The sequence below is a fragment of the Oncorhynchus kisutch genome, linkage group LG10 (genome assembly GCF_002021735.2).
Source record: "Oncorhynchus kisutch isolate 150728-3 linkage group LG10, Okis_V2, whole genome shotgun sequence".
Lineage (NCBI taxonomy): Eukaryota > Metazoa > Chordata > Actinopteri > Salmoniformes > Salmonidae > Oncorhynchus > Oncorhynchus kisutch.
The window spans coordinates 57,530,072-57,540,171 of NC_034183.2; the positions used below are offsets into that span (position 1 = coordinate 57,530,072).

At 46.5% G+C, this 10,100-nt stretch overlaps 1 protein-coding gene across 3 annotated transcripts in view; it reads left to right on the forward strand.

The window, feature by feature from the left end:
* The window catches only part of LOC109898514 (sphingosine 1-phosphate receptor 2-like), a 32,457-nt gene that overhangs the window by 18,290 nt on the left and 4,067 nt on the right, over positions 1-10,100 (forward strand). The window contains exon 1 of one of the 3 annotated variants that reach the window (XM_031834208.1): positions 9,621-9,841. The exons of the other annotated variants lie outside the window; for them this stretch is intronic. The gene's annotated coding sequence lies outside the window, so the exon portion shown is untranslated. Of the gene's footprint in view, positions 1-9,620; positions 9,842-10,100 lie in introns of those variants that run through there. 3 annotated transcript variants of the gene reach the window in all.

Sequence of the window (10,100 nt, forward strand, 5' to 3'; positions counted from 1 at the left end):
TGGTTTTCTATTGCTCATTTGCACGTCACGTCAATGATATCATGTCACCGTGTGGGACTGTGGGTCAATTAACCTTGTCGGAGTGGGCGCCCTGATTCTAGTTTGTGAGCTAGGCAGGCTACTGCCTGGGTAGGTCTCCCACTCAGAAGTACGAGATGGGGAGGGAGGCGGGGGTAGGTTGACCTCAGGTCTCCCCATTGGAAGCCCGAGGTAGGGGGAGCAGGGGAATCTATCAAATAGAGCGCCTCTAACATTGTACACTACTAATGCAATTAGTCAAATCAGTCACACTACGAAATGCTACCAAATAAACCACAATTCATTCATAGTACTGTGAATATATAGTTTCACAGACATATTGTTGCATTTTTTGTCTGGTTTGTGTGAAATGGTAAAGAATAATATAAAACCAGTCTGCACACCACCAAGGTGAACTGGTTTAGTCTTGAGTCTTGGTTGACAGTGTTGGGGGATGGGTGACGTATTGATGCTCGAGTGCCAAATCAACACACGGGTTTCTATTTGTCTTTATTACTTATTTTTGATATTTGAGTCATATTTTTATATTTATATAGTTTTAAATGTTATTATTGTGAGCTAAGAACCGCCACTGGCTGATCCCATGAAATAGGCTACCTCCGTTGTGAAAATACAGCTGTGTCTATTCCAAGCTCATTGGTGAGGGCCCAGTTGAAACAAGTTAGTCAACATGTGTCAGCATCCCTGTGGAACGCTTTCGACACCTTGTAGTCCTTGACCCGACGAACTGAGGAAGTTCTGGGGACAAATGGGGGTGCAACTCAATATTGGTGTTCCTAATGTTTTGAACCCTCAGGGTACTATATATGTCCATGTGTCCATGTGCCTGAGTACAGTTATACAAGACAATGTTGTGTCTGAGGAATCTCAAACACTGATGTCTAGGTTCACTGGTTTCCCCTACAGCAGGAGAAAGTGGAGCTGGGTAGCTGTGAGTGCTGCAGTGACAGCAGGTGGGTAATGGAACAGCTATCTGGGAGGGGAGCAGCAGGCACACACAGACACACTGCTAATTGGGGCTTATCAGGTGTTGCTGGGAAAGGGAAAACACCACCTGGGGCTTTTGTGAGAGCAGAGCAGGGAGCTATCAGTTGGTCACATGACCACAGTGCGAGGAGGGGGTTTGTCTCAGTGTGGGGTTAGGAACCACATAATTTTGTCTACCAGCCGGCTCTCTGTCGAACCGTCTGGTTTTACAGCGCCTCAGAACGGGTCTCGAAACAACCACTGGTTTTAATTGGCTGATCTCTCAGTAATAATTGGCGGATCGCTCTGTCCATCATCATCATTTGGATAACCCTTAGAACCTCCCCTCTACATTGTGGACTTCAAAGTGTGAGCAACGCAGGTGAGTTTGGAAAATCTGAAAGTGCGCATCTTAGAAATAGTTTTCACATTTAAAATGTATGTGCCTGTACTCAGAATCACTTGGGCTGGTTAATGAGAAAGAACATTTATTTTTAGTCCCATCTACTACAACCCCCTTTCAAGTCCCACTTTGTTGCACAGTGTTACCAGGCTCTATGTACCAGTCGAACCCGAGGTCCCAGAGGATAAGGTTTCAGAAGATCTTTACTATTCGGACTCGTGAATATTCAGCATGGTTCATTTGAATATCGTACTAAATACACATTGCGTGATAAACTTTGAGCAGCTTTGATTATGTAAAACAGATTATTATCTGGTTGTTTTAGTTCTGATCATTTGTGGATGTAAAACAACCTTGGTGTTGGAGACAAACAAGATGGGCTACATGGTGCCAATATAAACTCAGCAAAAAAAGAAATGTCCTCTCACTATCAACTGCGTTTATTTTCAGCAAACAACGTGTAAATATTTGTATGTACATAAGATTCAACAACTGAGACATAAACTGAACAAGTTCCACAGACATCTGACTAACAGAAATGGAATAATGTGTCCCTGAACAAAGGGGGGGGGGGTCAAAATCAAAAGTAACTGTCAGTATCTGGTGTGGCCACCAGCTGCATTAAGTACTGCAGTGCATCTCCTCCTCATGGACTGCACCAGATTTGCCAGTTCTTGCTGTGAGATGTTACCCCACTCTTCCACCAAGGCACCTGAAAGTTCCCGGACATTTCAAGTGGGAATGGCCCTAGCCCTCACCCTCCAATCCAACAGGTCCCAGACGTGCTCAATGGGATTGAGATCCAGGCTCTTCGCTGGCCATGGCTGAACACTGACATTCCTGTCTTGCAGGAAATCATGCACAGAACGAGCAGTATGGCTGATGGCATTGTCATGCTGGAGGGTCATGTCAGGATGAGCCTGCAGGAAGGGTACCACATGAGGGAGGAGGATGTCTTCCCTGTAACGCACAACGTTGAGATTGCCTGCAATGACAACAAGCTCAGTCCGATGATGCTGTGACACACCGCCCCAGACCATGACGGACCCTCCACCTCCAAATCGATCCCGCTCCAGTGTATATGCCTCGGTGTAACGCTCATTCCTTCAACGATAAACGTGAATCCGACCATCACCCCTGGTTGGCAACTGACAAAAGTCAGTGAAGAGCACTTTTTGCCAGTCCTGTCTGGTCCAGCGACGGTGGGTTTGTGCCCATAGGCGACATTGTTGCCGGTGATGTGTGGTGAGGACCTGCCTTACAACAGGCCTACAAGCCCTCAGTCCAGCCTCTCTCAGCCGATTGTGGACAGTCTGAGCACTGATGGAGGGATTGTGCGTTCCTAGTGTAACTCGGGCAGTTGTTGTTCCCATCCTGTACCTGTCCCGCAGGTGTGATGTTTGGATTTACCGATCCTGTGCAGTTGTTGTTACACTTGGTCTGCCACTGCGAGGACGATCAGCTGTCCATCTTGTCTCCCTGTAGTGCTGTCTTAGGCGTCTCACAGTACGGGCATTGCAATTTATTGCCCTGGCCACATCTGCAGTCCTCATGCCTCCTTGCAGCATGCCTAAGGCACGTTCACACAGATGAGCAGGGACCCTGGGCATCTTCCTTTTGGTGTTTTTCAGAGTCAGTAGAAAGGCCTCTTTTAGTGTCAAGTTTTTGTAATTGTGGCCTTAATTGCCTACCATCTGTAAGCTGTTAGTGTCTTAACGACCGTTCAACAGGTACATGTTCATTAATTGTTTATGGTTCATTGAATAATTCTCAAAATGGTATTTGTAACTTATTTTGTAGATAATGTTTCTGCAACCGTATTTTACGGCAAAAAAAGAGCTTCGGGATATCAGGACAGCGATCACTCACCTCGGATTAGACTAAGAGCTTCTGGATATCAGGACAGCGATCACTCACCTCGGATTAGACTAAGAGCTTCTGGATATCAGGACAGAGATCACTCACCTCGGATTAGACTAAGAGCTTCTGGATATCGGGACAGAGATCACTCACCTCGGATTAGACTAAGAGCTTCTGGATATCAGGACAGAGATCACTCACCTCGGATTAGACAAAGATTTTTTTCTACAACAAGCAGGACGCACAGGACATTCTCCAAGCACCCAACAGGGCTGACATCCCCGTTATTTGCAAGAGGAAGCGATGCAGGTACAGAGGACAAAGAGCCGGATGCCTCGTGAGGACCCGCAGAAGGTGAGTGGGAAAGCTGCCGTTACCGTCAATACTACTCGCCAACGTGCAATCAATGGACAATAAATTAGACGAGGTACGATCACGAATATCCTACCAACAGGACATCAAAAACTGTAATATCCTTTTTCATGGAATCGTGGTTGAATGACGACATGGATATTCAGTTAGCAGGATATATGCTGCACCGGCAAGATAGAACAGCACACTCTGGTAAGACGAGGGGGGGGCGGTCTATGCATATTTGTAACCAGCTGGTGCACGAAATCTAAGGGAGTCTCTAGATTTTGCTCGCCTGAAGTAGAGTATATTGTGATAAATTGCAGGCCACACTACTTGGCTAGAGAGTTTTCAGCTATACTTTTCGCACTCAGTCAGCTTTATAAGGAAATAAGCAAACAGGAAACCACTCACCCAGATGCAGGGAAACTTAAATCAGTTCTACCAAATGTTAAATGTGTTAAATGTGCAACCAGAGGGGGAACACTTCTAATTCACCTGTACTCCACGCATACAAAAATTCTAGATCACCTGTACTCCACGCATACAAAAATTCTAGATCACCTGTACTCCACGCATACAAAAATTCTAGATCACCTGTACTTCACACACAAAGACGCGTACAAAGCTCTCCCTCCATTTGGTAAATCTGACAAACTCTATCCTCCTGATTCCTGCTTACAAGCTAAAAATTAAAGCAGGAAGCACCAGTGACTCGGTCTATAAAAAAGTGGTCAGATGAAGCAGATGCTAAACTACAGGGCTGTTTTGCTATCACAGACTGGAACATGTTCCGGAACTCTTCCGATGGCATTGAGGAGTACACCACATCAGTCACTGGCTTTATCAATAAGTGCATTGAGTACGTCGTCCCCACAGTGACTGTACGTACATACCCCAACCAGAAGCCATGGATTACATGCAACATTCGCACTGAGCTAAAGGGTAGAGCTGCCGCTTTCAAGGTGCAGGACTCTAACCCGCAAGCTTAGAAGAAATCCCGCTATGCCCTGCAACGAACCATCAAACAGGCAAAGTGTCAATACAGGGGTAAGATTGAATCATACTATACCTGTTTCCCAACGCTCGTCTTATGTGTCAGGGCTTACAAACTATTACAGACTACAAAGGGATGCACAGCCGCGAGCTGCACAGTGACACGAGCCTACCAGACGAGCTAAGTCACATATATGCTCGCCTCGAGGCAAATAACACTGAGGCATGCATGAGAGCATCAGCTGTTCCGGACGACTGTGTGATCACGCTCTCCGTAGCTGACGTAAGTAAGACCTTTAAACAGGTCAACATACACAAGGCTGCGGGGCCAGACGGATTATCAGGACGTGTGCTCCAGGCATGTGCTGACCAACTTGCAGGTGTCTTCACTGACATTTTCAACAAGTCCCTGATTTGAGTCTGTAATACCAACATGTTTCAAGCAGACCACCATAGTCCCTGAGCCCAAGAACACAAAGGCAACCTTCCTAAATGACTACAGACCCTTAGCACTCACGTCCGTAGCCATGAAGTGCTTTGAAAGGCTGGTAACGGCTCACATCAACACCATTATCCTAGAAACCCTAGACCCACTCCAATTTTCATACCTCCCAAACAGACCCACAGATGATGCAATCTCTATTGCACTCCACACTGCCCTTTCCCACCTGGACAAAAGGAACACTTATGTGAGAATGCTATTCATTGACTACAGCTCAGCGTTCAACACCATAGTACCCTCAAAGCTCATCACTGAGCTAAGCATCCTGGGACTAAACACCTCCCTCTGCAACTGGATCCTGGACTTCCTGATGGGCCGTACCCAGGTGGTGAGGGTAGGTAGCAACACATCTGCCACGCTGATCCTCAACACTGGAGCTCCCCAGGTGTGCATGCTCAGTCCCCTCCTGTACTCCCTGTTCACCCATGACTGCATGGCCAGGCACGACTCCAACACCATCATTAAGTTTGCAGACGACACAACACAACAGCCTGATCAACAACTACGATGAGACAGCCTATAGGGAGGAGGTCAGAGACCTGGCCGGGTGGTGCCAGAATAACAACCTGTCCCTCAACGTAACCAAGACTAAGGAGATGATTGTGGACTACAGGAAAATGAGGACCGACCATGCCCCCATTCTCATTGACGGGGCTGTAGTGGAGAAGGTTGAGAGCTTCAAGTTCCTTGGTGTCCACAAGGATGCTCTCAATTGTGCAGCTGTAGGACCATTTGAGGATCTCAGGACCCATGCCAAATCTTTGTAGTTTCCTGAGGGGGAATAGGCTTTGTCGTGCCCTCTTCACCACTGTCTAGGTGTGTTTGGACCATTCAAGTTGCTGTGGTTGCAACTGTGGTTGCATCACTGCCTGGTACGGCAATTGCTCGGCCTCTGACCGCAAGGCACTACAGAGGGTAATGCGTACAGCCCAGTACATCACTGGGGCTAAGCTGCCTGCAATCCAGGACCTCTACACCAGGTTGTCAGAGGAAGACCCTAAAAATTGTCAAAGACCCCAGCCACCCCAGTCATAGACTGTCTCTCTACTACCGCGTGGCAAGCGGTACCAGAATGCCAAGTCTAGGACAAAAAGGCTTCTCAACAGTTTTTACCCCCAAGCCATAAGACTCCTGAACAGGTAATCAAAATAGCTACCCGGACTATTTGCATTTTGTGCCCCCCACCCCTCTTTTTAAGCTGCTGCTACTCTCTGTTTATCATATATACATAGTCACTTTAACTATACATTCATGTACATACTACCTCAATTGGGCCGACCAACCAGTGCTCCTGCACATTGGCTATCTGCATTGTGTCCCACCCACCACCCGCCAACCCCTCTTTTACGCTACTGCTACTCTCTGTTCATCATATATGCATAGTCACTTTAACCATATCTATATGTACATACTACCTCAATCAGCCTGACTAACCGGTGTCTGTATATAGCCTCGCTACTGTATATAGCCTCGCTACTGTTATAGCCTCGCTACTGTATATAGCCTCTCTACTGTATATAGCCTCTCTACTGTATATAGCCTCGCTACTGTATATAGCCTCGCTACTGTATATAGCCTCGCTACTGTATATAGCCTCGCTACTGTATATAGCCTCGCTACTGTCATAGCCTCGCTACTGTTATTTTTCACTTTCTTTTTACTGTTGTTTTATTTCTTTACTTACCTATTGTTCACCTTTTTTGCACTATTGGTTAGAGCCTGTAAGTAAGCATTTCACTAAGGTCTACACCTGTTTTATTCGGCTCACGTGACAAATACACTTGGATTTGAAGCATGGGAAACAGTGTTTAAACCCTTTACAATGAAGATCTGTGAAGTTATTTGGATTTGTACGAATTATCTTTGAAAGACAGGGTCCTGAAAAAGGGACGTTTCTTTTTTTGCTGAGTTTACATAGCTTTGATAATGACCCTATATCTAGGCTATGCAGCATGAGCATACACGTTTGGTGATTCGTCTTCGGCTCCTATCTTGATGTAAATGTTCTCCCTGAAGCGTTTTTTGATTTCCTGTCTCTCTGAATGACACCTGAGAAATGTATGTCTGGTGCTTGTCTTCCTGTCTCTCACTGCTGCCTTTTTATCTCTTATTTCCTCTCACTCTTTCCATCCATCCATCCTTCCATCTCTCTCTCTCTCTCTCTCTCGCTCGCTCTCTCTTGCTCTCTCTTGCTCGCTCTCTCTCTCTCTCTCTTTTTACACACTCACAATGGATACACGATTCTCCAGCCTGTACTATTTGACCAAGGTTCCTGGTCCTGCAGTAGACCATTGAACACTAATGTGGGTTAGAGTAGGGCCTTCAGCCATGGAAATACAGAAGCCTCAGGCTTTAGCTTCTTGCACCAGAGTAAAACCTGCCAGTGGAGCCACACGAATCTCACATGGCACACAGACATGTTCTCTCATTGGATCTAGGCCTACCTCTGTGTAATCGATAAACTCAGTCACTCTCATCACATCCTGTTGATGAAGGTAGGTAGAGAGGGAGGGAAGGAAGGAATCGTGGCAGGTGTGTCTTGGTGCTGAGCATGTGTTTATCTGTTAGGGCTACAGCAGCAGGGATATGACAGTGATGTGTGATTTATGAGGGGTCAACACAGTGCACAGCTTTGTCTCGTGCCATATGATGTTCGGGACTACAGAGCAGTGGAGCAGGAAGTCTGCTGCTCGCTTGTCCTGTCTGTCAGCTAGTTGCCGTGGAGACGTCTGGGCCTGTGTGGCACAGGGCAGATCAAGGGACGAGACAACAGCACTGCAGGTAAACCAGCCCATCAGGTTTCACACGCTGTCAAATCCCCTGATCACGGAGATGTCACGTGGCAAGCCAAGGTCTCCACGGCGATGCACAGTCTGACAGGGACTTGAGCTGCTGTCTACGAGCCAAGTCGGAAAACAGTATGGGAAACTCTCCTTAGAAATCTGAAGAGCACTAACTGAAAGATGAGCTGAGAGGAAAGAAGAAGCTGCTTCCAAAACACCACATGTCCTCTTTGCTCTGTTCAATCTCAGCCGTTTTTAGAGAGCTGGTTTATATTGACTCCTCCAATAACAACATCATTACCGTCTGCAGTAGTAATGTAACCTGATGTAATTACACTGGTGCGGCTGGCAGAGGCACTCAGCCTCAAGTCCTGATTTCTCTCTACTTATGGACACAGGAAACCGGGGGGCGGGCAGAGACCTGATGCTATGATTCCGATAAGGAAATAGGAATATATTAATTGAATTGAATCAACTTTATTGTTCCACAGAGGGGACATTTGGATTTGACCCCAGCGTAAAATGGGCATACATCAGCACACGTCCAACGGCTAATACAGTTGCAGCAGCCCTATTGGGAGTAGTCTGACCGGGGAGGGAGTGACTCCAGCATGGCTTGGTGTGGCTGTGTTATTCAGGCTGGAAGGCAGAGCTCCTCCACACCGAAGGAGACTATTGTTCTTTTGTTCCTGCTTGAGGAAACAGCAGAGCATGCTGGTTATTATTGGTAGCCAAGAGCAGCTGTGTGTGTGTGTGTTCAACCTATGTGTGTGTGCGCAGCTGGACTCGTGTGCTGCTCTCCTCCGCTCTCTGTGTCGAGTGTATATACTCTTAGGTGTGTGTGTGTGTATGTGAAAGAGTGTATAGGGCTATGTTCAGTACGTTTCATTCCTGTGTCCGGTGCATGGACTGGCACATGACGTTGAAAGCCTTCCAAGACGGCTTATATGTGGGGGACTGTGTGTGCTGGTATCAGTGTGTGTGTGTGTGTGTGTGTGTGTGTGTGTGTGTGTGTGCGCACGAGTGCATGAGGGTTTTGTGTGCGTCACAGCGACGTCTCAGATTCCTGCCTTTGTGTCCAGATACCATTCCACATGGGCACGCCGCTCATTCCACTCTCCCCAGCCCCTCTCTCCACCCTCCCCGAGGTTTGTCACAGCCCAGTAGACAGGACGGCAGTTAGACTACCTAGCTAGCTACCCAAACAGCAGTAAAAGCGTTTAGATTAGGGAAATGAAGCAGGCAGCAGCAGCTCAGGCTGTAGAGAGGAGGCGTGCAGTGAAAGCATCAGGATCAGGTTACTATGAGCTGCTCTCCATCTCGTTACCGTCAACGTATTTAAGAGCTCAGACTCTAATCAGCTTTCCAGAACCTCTTTACTGCTGGACAGCTTTTATTTTTGTTTTAACAGACCCTCCTTTTGCTTTCAACACAGTTTTGACTTTTGACTACTGATTCCAAGCTTTCTTTGTGGACCAGTGTGTTATTTGCATGCATTTGTTTGAAAGTTATTTTTTAAACTGTACCATTTTAAATGAACAAACGGCTTAATTTTTTATTCATTATTGAATGTAAATGTTTAAGGGTAGAGTGGATCTGAAAACCAGTGACACACATCTGCTAATTAAAATGTTATGACCCAACTGTGGCTTTTTACAACTATCTTCAAATCTATTCTCATGATCATTGGTTTTCTTTCACTTTAATAATATACTTCCCACAGGTCTGGAAAGTCCCCATCTTTCTGTTGTTTACTTACTGGTAGGGTTGTGAGATGCCCTCCAGTGTTTTGGGGCCTGCCCCTGGCCCTAGTCTGGCTGATCCACGATCTGTGCTGCTATTCTGATGTTAGAGAGGGACTTCAATGGAGTTGAATGTTGCTCAGTCCGGACAACAATGGTGTGACGGAGCAGAGTGTTGACAGCAAAGTGCTTAGAAATGGTGAGCGGATTATCCTCGGTAGACGGACAGACCTAGCTGCTGTCTGTTCTGGCCTGATGGACCATTAGGTTCTGAGGCTACAGCCTACAGGTGATCTCTGTCTAGGCTACTGTTCTTGAAGAAAAATCTCTGTTTCCTATGTTTCCTCGTACTGATTTTCCTAGGAATTACAGGTCAAAGAGTGTAACTCTTCATGATAGGTTATTATGATGACGTAAACCTTGCCCTTGAGTCTCTCAATGCTCAACACTAATACACT